The sequence below is a fragment of the Semicossyphus pulcher genome, unplaced genomic scaffold, assembly GCF_022749685.1.
Source record: "Semicossyphus pulcher isolate SPU_LCO1_2020_fin unplaced genomic scaffold, fSemPul1.0.p SCAF_21, whole genome shotgun sequence".
Lineage (NCBI taxonomy): Eukaryota > Metazoa > Chordata > Actinopteri > Labriformes > Labridae > Semicossyphus > Semicossyphus pulcher.
This window is the reverse complement of record NW_027211695.1, coordinates 6,810,630-6,832,582: the sequence shown is the minus strand read 5'-3', so window position 1 is coordinate 6,832,582 and position 21,953 is coordinate 6,810,630. Positions and strand designations below refer to the sequence as shown.

Sequence of the window (21,953 nt, the reverse complement as noted above, 5' to 3'; positions counted from 1 at the left end):
GCAATGAGCTTAGAGTAATGGTGTCACCGGAGCGCTGAATCTCATTGAGAGTTGCTTGAGCAAACATTATCTCACACTGAACCTTCGCTACGGTGTCTGGAGGGAAGGCTCCGGTGAGTTATTACACAGCGAGTTTTAATCTTACAGGAGGAAATAAACTGTTGGCTTTTAATGCAGGCGGACCACAGGGCGGCCTGGGTCCATTCTGCATGTGTTTCTCTGGGCTAATTGAACTAATTACACACTCAGGGGTACCAAATTAAACATCTCGTTGGCATTAAACTGTGAATGATTTATACTTACCTTTAAACTCTGCCCAGGACTGCTGCCCACTACTACTGTGTCTCTGCACCGTTGGTTTAATTATGACTATTTGTTAATGGGAATTCGAAGAGATCTGGAGGATTGGTTTATATATTCAGAGCGACGAGGGATGATGAATAGTGGTTTCACTACCGCAGTATGAACAACCTTTAATGGCACTTGACTTTGACTCAATTAATGATCATTTTCATAACTAATTAATCCGACAATCTTAGTTGATTAATCATTAAGTCTTTGATATCATAAAAAATATGGCACTAGTTTTTCAGAGCCAAAAGTTACAACTTCAAAAGGCTCGTTTTAAACCTTTAAAAAAAGAGCGAGGACGTGACAACAATTTTAATAAAATATACATTAATGGACAACTGACATTTACCTCAACACTATAATAGCAGCAAAGTACTTTATAATGCCACTTACACAACTCATGTCAGCTTGTACAATTTAATATTGTATGTTAATACTTGGTCGTTAAAGGGTGCCTACCGCCCATGTCAAACCAATCATTATACTTAAATATATCAGTCAAATTAAAGCTATCCAATCACACAGGTGATGCAATTCATACTCCTGAAAGTGGTTTAACACAATTGTACAGCACCACAGATGGACAGATGGCGCTAATGTGACAAGAAATTTAGCAAAATGCTAACAATGGCCGCAAAGACGACTGCTAGCAAGGAAATATGGATGTAAACAATGCAAGTTTAAAGGGGGGGCGGGGTTATTATGCTAATTTCAAGCTTCATATTTTACTATGTGATACTTGTAGAGTAGCTTAGCATAATTTACAGTAAAGAAAAACTCATCAATTTTCTCACACTGGTGCTCTGTGCAGGCCCTCACACAGCCTCTGCCTGAAACGGCTTGATCAGCTCTGTCCCTTTAAGAAACCCCGCCCCTACCAGCTCACTTTCTTCTGATTGGCCAGCTCTCCGAAGCCAATCTATCTAACTATCTATCCACTGAAACTGTGTGAAACCTGGCGTTTACAGCAGCCTGAGCTGAGAAGCTTGGGGATTACTCCAACATACTTTTACCTACTGATTTGAAACTTCACCCACGTTTAGTCTGGACATCCTACAGTGTAACATTATTAAAATGTGAAACAGCATGATACCCCCTCTTTAAAATGTAAAAAGAAAACAGCTTTTAGAAGGAAGCCATGATATCAACACATTTTCCCTGGATTTATTGATTGATGTTTCAGTTGATCAATTAATAGTTTTAGTCACCTTATTGCAAAAGAAGCAAGGCCGTTGATCCACTGTAAACCTCCTGTAAATGTATGAATGAAATTAAATTAGATGTGGGAAGTCATGCATGAGGAGGTGTGCAGCCACAGGATTATCTTCACACCTATTAGCACACAGAGCTAATAGTGTCAGGCAGTAGTGACCACCAGAGAGCTGTGGGTTTTTTTAATGAGACAGACTTGAATTACAGAATGAAAAAGGCACCATTTTGAGTCTGACACTCAAACTTCGATTGTTTTTGGACCAAAACCCCAAAGCAGTTTGGTGCAGCCCATCTGGTAAACCATAATGTGCCAGGTCTTCTCACAAATCTGCTCTTATCTCACAAGCAATAATGTAAACTCTTTTTTTCTCTCCGAGCGTATCGCATTCCCCAAGTCAACAGTTCAATCTCACCTTCCTTCGCCCACTTCTCTCCTAGCAGCAGATGCCATTATTTTTCTTGCCCCCACCTCTCATTCTCCTCACCCACCCTCACTCCGGGCCCACTAGATGGATCGGCTCTCCCTCAATCCATGCTTCCTCTGCGCCTCCTCAGACGGGGAGATTGATTTGTCTACAGGACGCCTCTGACCTTTGATATGATCCGATAACGGACGCACGGCCCTAACCGAATTAGACAATCAAAGGGGAGGCACATTAGTAGCGAGATGAGGTGTTTCCCTTTCCCCTCACAGCATACCTCTGCCTTTTTTCCATGACGGTTAGATCCAGCGTCCATCTCCTGCCGGCCCCGATCAGACGCCCAGGGGAAAATAAAAGATGTGTTTTCAAATTGCACTTTGCCTAAAGGCTCTTTGGGCCAAATTTAATTTTCACCCTACATCGATTTTCCCCCCTTACTCCCAAGTCAGTGGATCCTAATGTTATCTATGGTGTATTTCTGTGCTATGCAGGAATACAGGGAGACCTCGGTCTGGACTACTGCATGTCAGAAGATACTGAACGTAATACATCTTCATTGTAATGTCTGGGGGAGGAAATGATTGAGAAGGTGCCTTTTTTGCTGTCAGTACTTGGCTTTTTTGTCTTTCAATCGCTTGGGATGTTCCTAATATTATCTTTGGGTTACTGAACCAGTGGAAAACAATATTTTGCAACAAATTAGCTCCACGAGTACTTGATTAAAACGGCAAACTTTGACGCCTTTTGTCACAAAAAAACAAAGAGCACACGCAATGTGTCAGACTACTTTACTTCTACGCATTCAGCTGGCCAAGGGATTCTAGGCCTATTCTTTAAGTTAAAAAAACTCACTTGTGCCTACCTCAATCAAAAATTTAAGTAATGCTTCTGGAAGTAGGGATTGTGCAATGTCTTTATGGTGTTCTTATCTCTTGTATTTGTTTTATTTAATGTGGAACATGTGCAATATGGGTAGTGTGCAACATGTGTAATTTGTGATTGCGATTGGTATGTGTGACTTTTTGTTCTTCTTCATTGTTTTTTGTTTTTAGTAGTTATTTGTTAGAATTACATTAGAGACCGTTTTTGTGTGCAGCATTGGAGTCCAATGTAAATTTCCCAATGGGAGCGATAAAGAGTATCATATCGTACAGTATCGTATCGTATCGTACAGTATTGTATCACACTGTATTGTATCGTACCATACCGCTATATCGTATTGTACCGTATCGTATTGTATTGTACTTTATTGTACCGTATCGTACTATATTGTCCTGTATAGTATTGTATCGTACTGTATTGTACTGTATCGCATTATATCGTACTGTATTGTACTGTATCGCATTGTACCGTACCGCATCGTATCGTACTGTATTGTACCGTATCGTATTGTATTGTACTGTATCGTACCGATCATATCATATCTTACCATATGATACCGTATTGTATCCTATCATACCATATTATACATATATCATACTGTAACGTACCATATCGTATTAATGTAATAGGGAATCCAAACCTGAGTAGGACTGGGACTTATGAAAGGGCCCAGGTTGAAACACAATAAAATCAGCAATCTGTAATAACTACAGAAAAAGATAATAAATGCAGATATTCAAAATGGGTTAAGAAGAACTAGCTCTATTTATAATGATTAATAATTAATGACACATAATGGAGACCTTCAACAAGCTGCACTATAGCTATGATGTGAATCAGATCATTATAAACACTCCATCACGATGTAGAAGAAGAAAAGGCCGTTGTTTACACCAAAATTGTATCATCGAGAAAAAAAAAAAAAGCTTCAGCTTCTGTTCTGATATTTTAAGAACCACTGGGGTGTCAGGGCTGAGTGAATTTCCGTGGCAGCCCACCTTAAAAAAGTTGACAAGCAAGACAGAAGAAAGGATGAGTTCTGACAGATCTCAGCCTCCTTTCATTGGAACATATTGAAGGAGAAAACAAAGGAAGGAAGAGGTGGATATAAGGGAAGGGGGGCGGCTTCAAAGTGGGCAACTGAGCTGCGGAGCCAACAAATGGCGTGAAAACACACATCAACTCGCTTGGGTACACATGAGACCTGATATCGCAAGCCGCGACACATAACCAAGCTTGAACAGAGGGAGGGTGTTTATGTGTGAAGCGGAGATGCAATCCCCCCCTTCCTTTGGCAAGTCGACACTCCTCGGTACCATTTGTTTGTCATCTTAAACTGGCAGAGAGCTCAGGAAGCCAGGGTCTTACATAAACCCTACCCAGTATGGCTCTGTGCTGGGGAACTGATCCCTCCCAAAACCCTCATTGTTATTCTCTCATGATGCCGAGGGATCTGCTGAGCACCCACAGCCAAACCTACAGCAGGGCTGAGTGGGAGGTGGGGGTGCTGTGTTTACATGTGTGCTCTGTCAGGGGACTGAGCGAACTGCACACACAGGATTATAGATGGAACACAACTTCCTAAGCTTCGGCTGTTGGAATTTTTATTATTATATGGGCACGTGATCGTCTTTTTTTTGTCATATCAAATTCCACTCTGTCGTGTCAGTTTCCTCGGTGGCTGATTTATTGTAAAAAGCCCGACAAAATATAAGATATAGAATCCTTCCAGTTCAGCTACACAGCAGACTTAATGCAATCATAACCATTAAGACAATTTTAGAGACAGGTCTTTGTCAAATTGAATTTACAAGGTACTTGCTTGGAAATTTCGAATTAAATTAAAAGTACCCTGTCCTGAATTAAACTAAAGGCACCCTGTCCTGAATCAAATTAAAGGTACCCTGTCTTCTACCAAACTAAGATGGTGCCAATGTGTCAAGAAGAAGACAAGCTGAACAGAGCAGATCATTCCAAACAGGAAGTCATACACGAAAACAACATAGAGCATCCGGTCAATTAAAAATAACACACCATGTACAGACCTCCATTTTTATATTCTGTTACCATGTATCCTATCACCGTGTACTCACCCATGGTAGAAGCACAAAACTCATGAAATGAGCAGACAACCAACCTCGGAGGTGCAAACTGAACTGTTGTTTGTGTGTTGCTCTGTTTTAACATTGATGTTATCGTGTGATTTCGCAATTCCCACGCGATAACGTAGTTCTTGTGATCTCGCGAATCCAGCTGCTTGGGCCAGCTCTCTGGACCAGAAACGCTAGGATGCACGCCATCTAACAGACCACAACCGCGGGGCACACGGAACGCGGCGGACACAGATCCTGTGGAATCCAGGTTTAAGTGTTTAAATCTGAACAGAAACTTTGCTTGTCATAATATCCATAAGGTAGCTTTAAGTTGCATTTTTCTTCTTTTTTTTTCTGGCCGAAATCTTTCCCATATATCTGTTATTAGTTTCCTCCATTGTAGATTTATCACAAATAGCTGCCCAGATTATAACAGTTATGGATTCTTGTTCATTAATCCATCCAAGCCGGTTATACTGCAGACTTTATGCAATCATACCCATTTAAAAGACTCCCTGATACAGGTCTCCTTTGTCAAATTGAATTTCCACTCCCCTAACACGGACTGCTAGATATTCATCAAGGGAAAGCGAGGGAGAGAGGGGATTTCAAAATGTACAATATAATAGACTCTAGCACCGTTCCAGGGGTGTCCACTTTCTCCTATGTGTACAGATTACATCCTATCTCCCGGCCTTAGAGCGGCCGAGCCTGTCAGGGGTTTGATTTAAACGTCCAAGGTGGGGCTTGATCAAAAAGTGTCCTCTTTCCGTCTGATCAAAGCCGATGAGGCCTCTGGGTCCTGTGAAATCCATGCTGCGCACTCTCAACCCCGGTATTTACAGAACAGAGCTCGGCTGCGGTCAATGAAATATGCATAAAGCATCAATTGGCTTATCTCTTTCGATCATCTCCGCCACTGAAGCACAATAATTTTCTCATGATCTTTGGGAAATCCACGTATTGATTTTAAACGTCTGTTTTCCAAGTAGGATTTCTACATTAACTGTAGCGCAGCATATATTTCCAAATTACAGCGAGACTGTGCTTTAGCTGGCTGTAAAATACTATTAATAAATGATACGCTGTGGATACGAGCCTCTCTGATCCTACCATAATAGTTGGACTATTTTATATTCAGTGTGAAGAATCTTTTTTTAATCTTGAGGGACTTAGAGATTTTTTTTTTTTAAACCAAATAAGGGGATTTTAAAACCCTAAGCCGTGTTTGAATACAACTTTGAAAATGCATAATACCCTCACTGTCTGACTTGTTTTCTCTTTTCCGCTCAGCAAAAAAAAAAACGCGGTGCCCAATAATGGAGTGGAAAGAAAATGACCTCCGAGTGACTTCAGGGACGGCTTAAAGGTAGGAATTTAAACATAATACAGTGAATCTAAAGCTGCTGGAAACAGAAATTGCAACTGAGGCTTCATCAAGATATTCTTGTAAGGTACGTTTCCGCCAGCCTTTCTTTTTTTTTTCTCATTACTGACCTGGAAGGACAGTAAGAGAGACCGCTTTGCATCTCTGTTATGCAAAGAGAAAGCCAAGTGTGTTGAATTATACACCAAGTCTGGGATAAAAACTGAGAGAACGAAATGTTATCTTGAGGTCAGAGGCGCCTGGTCTGACAAAGAACACAACAAACTGCCACTTGAGTTCACTCTCCTCTTCTGCTACTTTTTTTTTTTGTTGCCAACACTTTGATTCGCTCTACCCTTTCCCATGGTGGATGTCCCTCGGATAGCAACCGAGTAGGTCTAATTGATTTCTCTTGTTCCTGTCGGTTAGAGGCAGCGGCATCGAGCTGTGCAGAGTACCTTGGCTCCAGCTTGCCTGCATTATTCCTCTCTGTTTTCTCCTTTGCCTCCACGTCCCAGAAGACCATAATGCCAATACTCAACATACCAGTGCCCTCTCAAATCTGTTTGGGCACAAGATGGTAGAGGAATGCTGCAGCGATAGCGTGTATGAAGATATGTGGTTGGAAAAAGGTCAGGATGTAAGATCCTGCTGGCATTAGCTCTTTGGAGAGTCATTAGCTAAGCTAGCACCGATCATACCTAAAGAAGAGCTTATCTGCGCTAACATGCTAGACTGTAAGCCTATTAATATCCATATTTCAACTTTATATAAAGTGTTAAACTTTTATTGATGTGTCTGTTTGTGGATGGTGTTACAGAACAGCTATTTTGTCCAGCCGAGTGTACACTGATTACTTCAGGCAATGATTCTGACCCAGGGCAGCGCATCCGCAAAATCCTCCTCTCGTCCTCCTCTTTTGTCAGTATCCATCAGTTCTGTGAGTTCCTGTCATGTACGAGCAGACAGAAGGCAATGCTGCCTTTTTTTTTTTGTTGTTGTTTTGTTCCTTTCCAAGTTCAACCGCACAGTACAGACACACGGCCTTTCTTTAGGCGATAAGAATACAGGAAGTGGAGCAGAGACGGGAAACATCCGCCACGGTCTTCACGGATGAGATGAATTTCAAATCATGCATGGTTGAACCTGGGTTTGAACTCCTGCTACGGTGAGAGAGTAGCTCAGTAGGAAATAATGCACTACTATAGAGTACGGATTTGTGTTGGTCAGGTCGTCCTGGGCTCAATGTACAGAGGGCCAAGGCCAAATATAAGCGGTAATGAAAAACATGATTCAACTTCCATCTATGCTAATGTACAGCACACTCAGTACACCAGGCTACTGCACAGAACACCAGCATCCTATAATTCATTCAAATGTCATTGCAGCATATTCAAATGTTACAGGATTGAATGGTATAGGTCAAATATTATTGCATTTGCCCTGCGGTATTACTTTGAGTAAGAAAACGATGGCAATTTAAGCCAAACAATCGGCAAATCGTGAAATGTTGTGACAGTTGCTCAGAGCTGAATTTCCATCACCGCTTCACCAGTGATGCAGGAAAGCCAGGGAACCTTGTTGAGTGTTCACGGGGAGACAATATGCTCCAGATTGAATGATGTGATCAAACTGACATCAGATTCCCTAGCAGACATGTGCTGTAACATGGCTACTGAGGTCTAACCGTGCCTTACTTTAAGAAGAGTAGACAAATGTTTTAAATGTGAGATTGCAATGATTTTGTGGTTTGGGCGCCACCATGTTGGTTTTCTGGAGCAAGAAGCGACCGTATTTAAACAAGAGGCTGGGGTTGGACAGAAACAAGTTATCAAAGCCATAATTGAGCATTTTTCCAATTAGCCTGGAGCTAATTCATTAGCTGGCAAATGAGCTAGTAAACCGTAGCATTTCCCACAGAATCAGATTCTTTTTGTGGTGGCAGCTGACCACAGCTGTTTGTTTGTCAGACAGGAAGCTCTCTGAACAAAGCAGACTCACCACAGCGACACGTTAGGGGTAATTTAAAAGAACCAGTATTCATCACTGTGGCCAGCTGGTCTCTCTGCAGGGAAAAGCCAAAAACTATCCTGACTCTTATGCACTGGTTGCAACAAATAAATTAGTAAACGAGCTTCAGTGAGTGCAGACATTGATACCTGTAATTAGTGCTAATATACCAATAAAATGTATAACCCTAACCCAAAAAGGAAAGGTCAACACAAACGCAGCAGAGAGGTACAAGTCAGTGTCAGGTATATAAAAATTAATTGCACCATACAGCTGTCATGAAATGAGAAACGGGTTAATTAGAGTTGAGGCTTTTCATCATGTTTAGTTCTGCTGTAAAGTTGGACACTTTAAAGTGGTAATCTCGAAGATGTCAGTTTCGTTCTCTTTGGCGGCTCCTATGGCAATAAATGGTAATTGCGGGAGCACATTACCCTGATATCCAAACAGTGTTGCATGTGTGACGTCCACAGTTGGCTCCGGTTGTAACTCGCTTTCCTTTTTAGACTATTTGCCTTCATTTGAGCGTCAAATTTGTTTAATTTTCTTTGGATTTTCACTTATTTTTGAAGTTGTATCTGTAGTCATCGATCTTTTCTTTGTTCCTTCAGCCATAGTAGATTACTGTTTACTCGCAACACTTGCAGAGACCGGAAAAGCAGCCGCTTAGCTCCGCCTACCCTCTCTGGCAGACCAACCACTGCTGGCTGATGGAAAACGCGTCACTAACTGGCCGCAACTTGTGATTTTTTCCGCTAAAGTCGCCACAGACTCCCAGTCTGTAATACTGCAAATGCAAAGACTTTTCATCAGTGGGCCATAGGCTCAATCACCATTGTGTTACCTCATTAGGCGATAGTGACTTAACAGACATTTATTTAAATGAAAAGTGTTACGATTATTACTTTTATATATGGCCGAGTGGGGATTGACTCGTTTTTGGAGGCAGCCTCCAGTGGCCACTTGAGGAACTGCAGTTTTTGGAACTTTAGCGTTGGCTTGATCTCTCAGCCTTTAAGGTTACCGCTTGACTCACTTGCAGAAAAACTATATAACTTTTGAAACTTGTGTTAGCTGATGTGGGCAAACTTTGGCTATATCAGCAGTACATTTCCGCGATGTGTCACCTCCTCGTCTCAGCTGTGGCCTTTACAAATAAAGAATGAGTAAGAATTGAGATATACAACCTCTCTTAATTAGATAACATGAGCGGCCTGCAATACTTCAACCATATTGTCTCACATACATCAGGCTTAATAGCATCAATGTCTCCTGCAGAAGGCAGAAGTTGTTGTTTTACAACTTAATGAGTGTCTGATTTATGAGTGGAGCCTGATGAATAAACAGCACAGGTGAGCAGGTTTCATCTCACGCAGCATTTTCTAATCAACACCAAAGATAAAGAATATATTTAAGGTCGTGTGCATGGGCCTGTGTGTGAATATGTCTGCTTGCATACGTGTGTGGAAACAATTAATCATTCATCACTTGCTGTGTTCGGTGTGTGCATAAGATGGCTGATGAGTTGCATGAGCATCCATCAAATTCAAAATCTGCAAACATTTCATTATTATGGAAGCACAAAAAGGAAACACACACGTAGTCTTCCAGTAAGATGAATATCCCCCTCTACACACCTGTGCTCCTCACATCTCGCCGCGACACGTGACCGCTTACAACACTGTCTTCAAATGGGAAAAGTGATGGCATCTTGCAGCCAAACGAGTCTCGGCTGCGTTGGACGGGAACCAGATCCGGAACTTTGGCAGCTCACTCGCACAAAATGAATCCGGCCTCGTCCAAGAGCATTAGGATGTGGATAAATAAATAACACATTGCCACCATAAGAGGAGAGGGGAGGAGAGGCATGGTGGCAGCGGGATGTATTTTTGTTTTTTGCCTTCATGTTGGCAGGCACAGACATTTTATTTCGGGATGAATCAAAATTTCCTCAAAACGCCTGCGTCAGGTGTATCTAATTATCTGACAGCACAGCCTCATTATAAAGCGGCCCCTGGGAGGCGGCTAGTAAACTTGGACCGCAGTCAAGGTGTTCCTTCCTCTTTGCTGAGAATTGTGTATTATTTGCTCTCTCCTAATACTGAACATCCCTATATTCGTCATCAGTCGTTAAAAGTATGAAAAAATCATGTGTAAACTTCAAACCGACAAACTAAACAAGGTATTAATTTATTAGCAGCTGTCCACACCACCTCTCGCCATCGCAGCCGTGCCCCGATTATGTCACCTGGATGAAGTTTATGAACCATAATTACAGCTTACTCCTCTTCCTCTCCTGGGAGGTGCAGCCGGCAGAAGAAAAGTGGGTGTGTTGTCAACACAGTCGCACTACAGCAACCTGTGTTAAAGCATAATTAATTGCAGGAAAGAGATTTGCACAAACGCGCCTCTCTTAACTGGCAGCTCGCTCTCGGGGTCGCATGCGCAACTGTGAGCGAGCAGACCCGTCCTCCTCGCTCACTTCTCCTCAAATCCCATCCCAACAGTGATTGATGCCGGGGCCTGGCGAGCGGTTTTTGGGAGCATCACTCAACAGAAAAGGCAGAGGGAAAATTGCAGGATGTTGCCAGTTAAGAAGACGGGAGCGCTGCTGGCTAAAAGATGGCAAAGGCGGGGGGATATTCTTACCTGGGTCTAATCCTTGAAAGCCAGAAAATCACCGCAACTGACAGCGAGTGATTCAAATCCACTTCTGTGTTTGGAACTGCCTTTACACACGGGGGGGGGGGGGGTTAACCAGCCTGAAGGACTGCTGTGTTTCACTGTTTCGTCATGCTACAGATTTTCATGCTGTGGAGGAGGGATGTGTGTTTGTCTCCTGTTGGATTTCTTTATTTACACATTAGCGCTGGCAGTGTCATATTCACTGTTTATCAAAGATGCACAGGCAGATTTAAATGATGTCCACAATGTTTGTAGAGTATAAATAGATAGGTAGGTCGGCTGCAAGATAGATAGGTGGAGAGAAAACAGAGCCAAATCTGCAAATCTCTGACCCCAGGGCGACATTAGTGCGCCAAATCCGGCCTTAATCACAGTGCACAAAGGATTTCCACATCCTAATAATGCTGACTTCAAAGCACAGAACAACTTAATATTAAAAAACACACTCAAGTGTATTATCTACAACTGTGAGCATGTGCTTAGGTGTTAAACTCAAAGTGCACTCATGTCACAGTCTCCTGCCCTTTGTGTGCTTCCTCTGCACTTCCTTTTTGAAATGCAACAGTATGCTATCTCTTGCACCGCCTCATGACTGGCAGACCGTAATGCTATTACCTCTCCTCAATGGTCATGCTCACTTAGCCCTCTGTCACTCCACACTAGCCGGGGCACACACATCTCTCCGCCTGCGTGAGCCGTCCTCGCTCCTCATTTGCGATTGCTTTCTACAAAAACACAGGCGCACAAACTTTTCACTTCATTATCTCGCCTTTTAGAGGCTTTCCACTCTTTTTTTCCGTCCTCAGGCTTTAAAGTATGACTGGAAATCACGGGTAATTGGTTATATGTGAATCACTCATCTGTAGTAGTCTGACAAATACTCTTTAACACAGAGGAAGAGGTTGGATGAAGCAGGGAATGTGGTAACTTCCAAATATAGCTGGCAGGGGATGGAGAAAGGGGGGGAGGGACTCGGCCCTTTGCTGACACACTACTGCGCATGATCCGCTGTCAATCACCAGTCAAATCTGACATCAAAGCCTGTCAGATAACAGCAGCAAAAAAAAGGGTAAACTAGGTGAGTCACAGCCCACCCACCGTCTGCATCACCTGAGTCAGGAGCACTTTTGCGCGCGCTGGCACACAAGCACGCGCACACACATTCAAACACAAAACCACCTTTCAGGAGCGAACATTTAACCAAACTTTCTCAACACGTCCGACAACTGCCACACAGATCATCCCACATATTCCAGAGTGCAGCGGCCGGGTGCTCCGTGCGTCCTCCACATTTGAAAGCGTCATTTAGAGGCGAGAAGATCGCTTTGTAATTTGAGCACAGTGCAGCTTATAAATGATGATAAATAATAAACACCCCGACATGATTTGGAGCGCAACGCCGAGCAGCAGACCTGTGCACGTTGCGCCTTACAATATCCATAACGCAGCTCCAAGATATGCAAAAATATGCGCCCTGGGCTCCTACTCACAGCGCGGCACGACACGCAACTTAGAGTAGACAGCGAGCCAACACTTAATTCCACACATTAAAACATGACGAGCTGCTTTCAACTGCCATTCACATGATTAGAAGATGCAGAAAAAGTCTAATCTACTTACTATATACCCAGGCGGTAGAATGCAAAGCCCCGGTAACTGCAATTAAATAGAAAAATAATGAAGGATACGAGTTTATTTCTCATGATAATAAACTCAGGATGGTAAACAGCTGCATGCATACTTAATATATACGCTTTTAGAGATCATGTCCTCTTACCGGGGCTGTCCGATTAAATTCCTGAGGAAATTCCAGAGGAGTCCCTTCTTTCTTCCCTCAAAGTCAGAAAACAGCAATGCTTTTCTTATTCCAAAAACAGGCCCCCGGTTCAACTGAAAGAGAGAAGAGACCAAAAGAGCCACAACAAATTCCATTAGTACCGGGAGTCCCCCCCCCCTCCACCACCACCCAAAAAGTGTTGACATAACATCTGTTAAAAAAAAAAGGCAACTCGTTATAAATTGGCGGAATGGACAGATGGTACCTGCTCTCTTTATCACTGTCGACAAAGACAATGAGAGCGGCAATAAGACGGGCAGAAAAACTGAGAGAGCTGAGCTTTTCTTAGGAAACGCAGCCCCAGCGTGCTGTCAGATTATTCCAGCACACACACTCACAGCGCACACACTCTCACGCTGCTCCCGGCGACGGCTGGAGAGAGAGAGGGAGGACAGGAAGAGAGCGGAGACGGCAGGGATGCTGCGCTCTGAGCTGCACTTCCGGGTCCGGCCGCTTGGTGGCCAGAGAGGAGTAGTTGATGATGGGATGTTTCCCTCCTGCAGAATTAACAGACAATTTGTCCTCTAATGAGGTACTAAAGGCCCGTGACCTCATTATAAGTTTTTTTTTAAACAATGTGGATATTCATGTTTAAAAATACAATTTGATATCACTACAGTTGCTCATGTTATCATTTATTGTCTGCACATGAATAGCCCTGAATTGCGGGTCAATTACAGTGTAAGCCTCTACAGCCTGAATCATACAGTGGTGGAGGAAACTTAATATTTGTATAGTACTAAACTACACTTAAGTGTGCATTTACAGTTCTGAAACTTTACTTTAGTTACTCTATTTGATGCTACTTAATGCCTCTTCACTGCTAATCAGGGGGAAGACTCAAAGGTAGATACAATTAGTAACAATGAAAAATAAAATTTAAATATCTCAAATTTCACCCCCCAAAAAAAGAGAAATGCCACTAATACATGAATGCATGAGTAATATCAATTCAATAATAGGATATTTAATAGTAAAACACTAATGGAGACATTTTTTATGAATAATTGGTAAGTGCTTTTAACGAGCATTTAACTGCATTTGTTGGGGAACTCCAGTGGAGGCCAGTTTGATTCCATCACCACCCTTTGCTGCATGTCATCCCCTGCCAGTCTTCCACACATTTCCTGCCACGTTTCCCCTATAAATACAGCTCAAAGTGGCAAAAAGGAAATAAAAAGTCTCTGAAAAAAAACAAAAAAAACGTTTTGTTATCAATTGCAGACCTTACTACACGTAATGGTCGGCAGTACAACTTAAAGGAGAAGTTCAGTATTTTTAAACCTGGACCCTATTTGCACAAATTTGAGTGTCAAACTGACTCATAGGAGCTAAAACGTTTAGAATCAGTCCAGTAGATGGCCTCCACCGGCAGCCGCGATATGGCCACAATGGCTGCAACATAATCCCCTGGGGCAATTGCGCCCTGTCAAAGTACGTCCACTAAAAGTGCTTGTTTTTGTCTCTGACAGGTTCAGATTGTTACTCCAGGTGTCCGACAACATTACAGCAATGATCCCTACAAACATCGTCTTTTTTTTTTAAGAGTAACATCCTTTTTCTGTAACCACAAACAGAAGTCAATCTCTGAAATCTCGCCGGTGGTGAGATGTTACCTGAACAGGTCGGTGGAAACGTGAGTTAGAGTTGGAGAGAGGATTTGGTAGAGGTGGTTGTGTTGGTGTATTTGTTTTATCCTCCTCTGCCTGTTGCCCCTCTCTCCCTCTGTCTCCTTGTTCTTTCTTCAATTTCTTTGAGCTTTTGTCCATATACTCAAATGTCATGCAATCAATCTCACCACCAGCGAGATTTCAGAGCGAGACTTCTCCTTGAGCGAGACTTCTGTTTCTGGTTACACAACAAGGATGTTAATAATGTAATGTTGTCGGACACCTGGAGTAACAATCTGAGCTTGTCAGTGGTAAAAACAAGCACTTTTAGTGGACGTACTTTGATCGGGCGCAATTGCCCCAGGGGATTATGTTGCAGCCATTGCAGCCGTATCGCGGCTACGGCGGAGGCCATCTACTGGACCGATTGCAAAAGTTTTTGTTCATGAGTCATTTCGACACCCAAATTTGTAAAAATAGGGCCCATGTTTAAAAATACTTCCTCCAACAGTGAAATCATACGACATCTAAAATATGTTAGCTGACATTAACTTAACCAGACGAGCCATGCTGAAAGGAAAAGAGCCGGGAAAACACTGATATAGACAACACCTTGACAAGCTTTGATTCATTTGTCATAGTATTACAAATCACTAACCAATGGCATGCAGCCCTCATTGATATTGTTTATTACACCTGTGTGTGACACGCTAAAAGGACTGCAGTGAAAGTGGTATATTGCACATCCTGGAGGTCAGACAGAAATGTTGTTTCCCTGAAATAAAACATTACAACCTTAGTTGTTTGCATTAGTTTAACTACTTTTTTTGTTGTATTTTGCATAAAAGTGTTGGTCACTTTTGAGCTGTTGTTAATACTGTGGGATTCTTTCAGGCCTACATTGTGATACTGGCTTAAAAACATTACAAAAAGTAGGACTTTGGTTCGGGAGTTCACGTGAGGTGTAAATTTATGCTGCATCTGCCTTTTTCACGGTGCACGTTTTTTCAACACAGTAGGAAAGTGCAGGTGTGAATTCAAAAATTGGCTGGATTCCATGTTGCTGCTTCAGTGTCAGGATTCCTGCTCTTGTGAATGTTTGTTTACTATCACACTGAGGCACTTAAATATGTAATGTCCTTCTAGACTACACCTGTGCTTTTTCCTCCTGCAACAATGAATGTCTGCTGTGTAGAAGACCTGTTAGGTTGGGATTATCAGAACAGGCAATTAAAATGCTACCCATTAACTCACATGTGCATTTCATACACACAGATTTAATGCTAAGCTAAGCTAACAAACGCCTCAATGGAGTTTCATATTCAGATGAATACAAGAGTAGCATCAATCTTCTCTTCCACTATCTTTCAAGAAAGCAAATATGCTTATTTCCCAGAATTTCAAGCTATCACTTTCTTGTAATAACATGGCGCTTACTTTGGCACCATCCCCAGACCAAGAATTACAATTTTGCACTCCTGGGGGTATCTAAGAATAGCGAAATAGTCTCTTTAGTTTTCTTCCATTCAGCAATGTTGATGGTAGGTAGCCTCATAGAGCCACTTGTTGAAAGGCTGTTACTCTTGTTAGTTGCTGCCCTAATTAGGATCTTTGGAAGTCTTCTTATTTTACCAAACAGCATTACAGCAGTGATCACATGGATTTTCACCGACTTTCCTCTACTCTGGCTTATGCCTGGGTCACATTGTAGACTGATAAAACTTTCCTCATCCGAATTGACCATTTTTTGCCGGATACATGATTCAAGTCTGGACCAGGTCACAACAGTATGTTTGGAGAAAGAGTTGGTGCTGACTCCTGTGAGCGCCGTAGATCAGGGCAACCAGTTTGGGCCCCCATCAATGTTCCAAAGAGCTCCATTTGTAGCCATAATTGCGTCGTTCGGGGCAACCCTTAAGCTCAGCAGCAGCTGCCCTTTGAGGCACAAAGTTTTATCTCTGAGATAAAACAAGGTCTTGGGGATAATCTATGACTCCCAAGTCGCTGGACTGAACTTCCTGACACATTCTCCATCCATCATGTTCTGAACAGATGCCTGAAGGTGTCTCAAATCGGCCTTTCAGCAGACTTTGCTCTGGTGGACACCATTGGAGTTTCCAATGTGGCCTTCACTGTGTTTTTGATGTGGAGAGAGGGACTATTATAGTTTGCTTTGGTTTATGTGGGTACTTTCTGTGACTGTACACCTGTTGTTGGAGACCAAGGGTCAGGGGATTTGGCACTTTCAGAAATAAACCAGAAATATCTGTGCCTTGCCCCTGTGAACCAGTGTGTAAAGATAGATAACTTTGGTAAGGCTTGGAAAGGGAACGCTCCCGCTTCCAAAACTCTTCCATTTCATGTCGGCAAAACACTAGCTTGCAATAAAAATCAGAAAAGCTACAGTCCGGTATGATTAAAAGGCATTATTGACCATCTGAAGGGTGTTTGAACTCCCTGAAATGATGTTCCTGCTGACGGCAGCCATCGTAGGTCGGAACGTATTCAGCTTCCTTTCCATTGTTTTACTGTTTGACGGTCAATAAAAAAGGATGCCTTTTATGTATTTGGATGCTAAACGAATCAATTAATTAATTCAATTGAAAGACTGCAGCTGTAGCGGAGTTTTATGGCCTGTGTTTTTTTTTGCGCTGGCAGTGCCCATGACCTCAATTTCAGAGCGCTTCTCACCGGCGCTTACTGTTGCTAGGTTACGAAAGTTGTCTGGCGACACTTCCGCTTCCCATTAGACCATTAGGTGTGTTTTAAATCGCTCTGTATGCTTAATATTTTCTTTTATTCAAGGAAAAGTCACAAAGAAATCAGAAATAAATCGTGTCCTGGCATTAGCAGCAGCTCTAGGCCTGGAAATTGTACCCTAGAAAAACGAAAGGATTAGCTTCTCCTCCGCCTTTGTTGTTGACAAAGTTGATGTCAGAAGTCCTGAGCCTTCTTGATTTTGATTGGTCGGTGATGGAGAAGTGACATTGACAAGCACAGCGGTGTTCCAAAAGTTGAACTACTTTCAAGTGAGAAATCTGTGAGCTCAGCAGCTGAGGGCATTTTTGCACTTTGGACGCTGAGCGCTGAAAACGCTGAACTGCATTGGTTTTGTGTAGAAAAAATGCGCTGCCTGCTCAAAAAATGCTGTTAGTGGACACAGGCCCTTATTGAGCTTTATATTGACACTTCAATCATCCTAATCCTAATAGTGATCAAGGTATTGTTTCAGAAAGCTGTACAGTGCAGGAGCCTCATTTATAAACGCAACGGTCCTCTGCGCCATCTCTGACCCATGCGTGCGAACACTTTGGAGACGGGGGAAATTGTCACTCTCACAGTCATTACATATCCCTTTAATCGGCCCCAAAAACAGTGCAGGCAAAGTTCACCATAACTAAACCACAAATTATAAAGCTCACATTTCAGTGATCAAACTTCTATCAGATAACATCCCGGCGCAGAGGAGAACATTCAGTCATAATGTGAACTCATTAATGTGGTTTATGTAAACATATTTATACAGTGGGGACTCTCTTGCGTAATGCTGCTGGTTAACTACATGAAGGCAGTAACACCTTGGTGTCACTCACTGTGTGTGACCCTGTCACAAGCACCTTGAGCTGTCAAAAAGTTCATCACCTTTGTCTTCCTCTCTGTTGTTTCTGTAATTCACCATAAACAACCACCTGTGATCACCCGGCTTATTTGTATGCATTTTCCATTCACAAGGTGTTTTGCATTGACCATTTATGGTGTAATGTGGGCGTGTAGAGGGCGGAATAAGACGCTAATTCATGTGCACACATGTTCCAGGTGGAGTGTGATTTATAAAGTGAAACAGGCATAGGATGTGCCTTGAATTATTTTTGCCGCATGTTATTTCCGGGTTTCCTCCCTACAGACGTGTAGTCTGGATTCTACACACTCTTTTATAAATGAGACCCCCGGTCTTATTTGTGGGTGCAGGTGCGACTGTAAATGTGAGATGTTCTAAAATCATTATTTCTTACAAAACAAATGTAAAATAGTGTTGTAACAAGACAATCTGAAGACCAGCACCCAAGGTCATGCAACTCACATTCAACACAATAGTTTTGTGAAATCCTGGTAAAAGGAAAATACCTGCCAGTGGTGTAGTTGTGTTTATTAAGGCAGGTGGAATCGGCTGGTTCAGGATAGAAGCCGCAGAAATGACATGAAGTCTTAGTTGCAGGTGACCTGTACTGCCTTTGAGATAGCAGTTTGGTGATGGAGTCGATGCTGCAGTGCGAGGGTTTAGTACAAACCTTGCCACATTGCCTCTCCTTTGATTGATGGTAGTTCACAGCACCGTGCTGACCAATCTTACACACTGTCCTCCCTGTTAGGATGTTAGTAACCTTTAAATGAGTGTCTAAAGGAAAACTAATCTGAGTTTAGCAGCATGTTGGAGTCAAACTTACTGAAGGTGTCTGGCCGTTCGGAGGCAATCTCTGAGCGAAATACAGACGATAAAGAGGATGGTTAAAAGCGGTTCAAGGCAAGGCCTGTGTCAGACAACCACTGACCGTGTAGTTTTTCCTTTCAGAGAATAAAGTAACGGCTGCTTGCATATCTGCGAGTTGGTTTGGGGCTACAATAAAAAAAAGGTCGGTGATGGAGAAGTGACATTGACAAGCACAGCGGTGTTCCAAAAGTTGAACTACTTTCAAGTGAGAAATCTGTGAGCTCAGCAGCTGAGGGCATTTTTGCACTTTGGTCGCTGAGCGCTGAAAACGCTGAACTGCATTGGTTTTGTGTAGAAAAAATGCGCTGCCTGCTCAAAAAATGCTGTTAGTGGACACAGGCCCTTATTGAGCTTTATATTGACACTTCAATCATCCTAATCCTAATAGTGATCAAGGTATTGTTTCAGAAAGCTGTACAGTGCAGGAGCCTCATTTATAAACGCAACGGTCCTCTGCGCCATCTCTGACCCATGCGTGCGAACACTTTGGAGACGGGGGAAATTGTCACTCTCACAGTCATTACATATCCCTTTAATCGGCCCCAAAAACAGTGCAGGCAAAGTTCACCATAACTAAACCACAAATTATAAAGCTCACATTTCAGTGATCAAACTTCTATCAGATAACATCCCGGCGCAGAGGAGAACATTCAGTCATAATGTGAACTCATTAATGTGGTTTATGTAAACATATTTATACAGTGGGGACTCTCTTGCGTAATGCTGCTGGTTAACTACATGAAGGCAGTAACACCTTGGTGTCACTCACTGTGTGTGACCCTGTCACAAGCACCTTGAGCTGTCAAAAAGTTCATCACCTTTGTCTTCCTCTCTGTTGTTTCTGTAATTCACCATAAACAACCACCTGTGATCACCCGGCTTATTTGTATGCATTTTCCATTCACAAGGTGTTTTGCATTGACCATTTATGGTGTAATGTGGGCGTGTAGAGGGCGGAATAAGACGCTAATTCATGTGCACACATGTTCCAGGTGGAGTGTGATTTATAAAGTGAAACAGGCATAGGATGTGCCTTGAATTATTTTTGCCGCATGTTATTTCCGGGTTTCCTCCCTACAGACGTGTAGTCTGGATTCTACACACTCTTTTATAAATGAGACCCCCGGTCTTATTTGTGGGTGCAGGTGCGACTGTAAATGTGAGATGTTCTAAAATCATTATTTCTTACAAAACAAATGTAAAATAGTGTTGTAACAAGACAATCTGAAGACCAGCACCCAAGGTCATGCAACTCACATTCAACACAATAGTTTTGTGAAATCCTGGTAAAAGGAAAATACCTGCCAGTGGTGTAGTTGTGTTTATTAAGGCAGGTGGAATCGGCTGGTTCAGGATAGAAGCCGCAGAAATGACATGAAGTCTTAGTTGCAGGTGACCTGTACTGCCTTTGAGATAGCAGTTTGGTGATGGAGTCGATGCTGCAGTGCGAGGGTTTAGTACAAACCTTGCCACATTGCCTCTCCTTTGATTGATGGTAGTTCACAGCACTGTGCTGACCAATCTTACACACTGTCCTCCCTGTTAGGATGTTAGTAACCTTTAAATGAGTGTCTAAAGGAAAACTAATCTGAGTTTAGCAGCATGTTGGAGTCAAACTTACTGAAGGTGTCTGGCCGTTCGGAGGCAATCTCTGAGCGAAATACAGACGATAAAGAGGATGGTTAAAAGCGGTTCAAGGCAAGGCCTGTGTCAGACAACCACTGACCGTGTAGTTTTTCCTTTCAGAGAATAAAGTAACGGCTGCTTGCATATCTGCGAGTTGGTTTGGGGCTACAATAAAAAAAAGGTCGGTGATGGAGAAGTGACATTGACAAGCACAGCGGTGTTCCAAAAGTTGAACTACTTTCAAGTGAGAAATCTGTGAGCTCAGCAGCTGAGGGCATTTTTGCACTTTGGTCGCTGAGCGCTGAAAACGCTGAACTGCATTGGTTTTGTGTAGAAAAAATGCGCTGCCTGCTCAAAAAATGCTGTTAGTGGACACAGGCCCTTATTGAGCTTTATATTGACACTTCAATCATCCTAATCCTAATAGTGATCAAGGTATTGTTTCAGAAAGCTGTACAGTGCAGGAGCCTCATTTATAAACGCAACGGTCCTCTGCGCCATCTCTGACCCATGCGTGCGAACACTTTGGAGACGGGGGAAATTGTCACTCTCACAGTCATTACATATCCCTTTAATCGGCCCCAAAAACAGTGCAGGCAAAGTTCACCATAACTAAACCACAAATTATAAAGCTCACATTTCAGTGATCAAACTTCTGTCAGATAACATCCCGGCGCAGAGGAGAACATTCAGTCATAATGTGAACTCATTAATGTGGTTTATGTAAACATATTTATACAGTGGGGACTCTCTTGCGTAATGCTGCTGGTTAACTACATGAAGGCAGTAACACCTTGGTGTCACTCACTGTGTGTGACCCTGTCACAAGCACCTTGAGCTGTCAAAAAGTTCATCACCTTTGTCTTCCTCTCTGTTGTTTCTGTAATTCACCATAAACAACCACCTGTGATCACCCGGCTTATTTGTATGCATTTTCCATTCACAAGGTGTTTTGCATTGACCATTTATGGTGTAATGTGGGCGTGTAGAGGGCGGAATAAGACGCTAATTCATGTGCACACATGTTCCAGGTGGAGTGTAATTTATAAAGTGAAACAGGCATAGGATGTGCCTTGAATTATTTTTGCCGCATGCTATTTCCGGGTTTCCTCCCTACAGACGTGTAGTCTGGATTCTACACACTCTTTTATAAATGAGACCCCTGGTCTTATTTGTGGGTGCAGGTGCGACTGCAAATGTGAGATGTTCTAAAATCATTATTTCTTACAAAACTAACTAATATAAGTTGATGTGAAAGTTTAGATTATTGGGTACTAAAGCTGAAGCACTGAATAGAATATGCACAAACTCTTTGGGTTCTGGATATCAAATGTAAAATAGTGTTGTAACAAGACAATCTGAAGACCAGC

General features: G+C 42.5%; 1 protein-coding gene across 5 annotated transcripts in view; it reads right to left on the bottom strand.

Moving 5' to 3' along the window:
• LOC138600380 (receptor-type tyrosine-protein phosphatase delta-like) overlaps window positions 1-13,203 on the bottom strand; it is a 382,688-nt gene extending 369,485 nt beyond the window's left edge. For 3 of the 5 annotated variants that reach the window (XM_069671769.1, XM_069671770.1, XM_069671772.1), the window contains exons 1-3: window positions 13,064-13,199; window positions 12,799-12,911; window positions 12,642-12,677 (exon numbers count right to left, since the gene is read on the bottom strand). The gene's annotated coding sequence lies outside the window, so the exon portion shown is untranslated. Of the gene's footprint in view, window positions 1-12,641; window positions 12,678-12,798; window positions 12,912-13,063 lie in introns of all 5 variants that reach the window. The other 2 variants (XM_069671768.1, XM_069671773.1) reach the window with 1 other exon arrangement.
• Window positions 13,204-21,953: the final 8,750 nt, after the last annotated feature.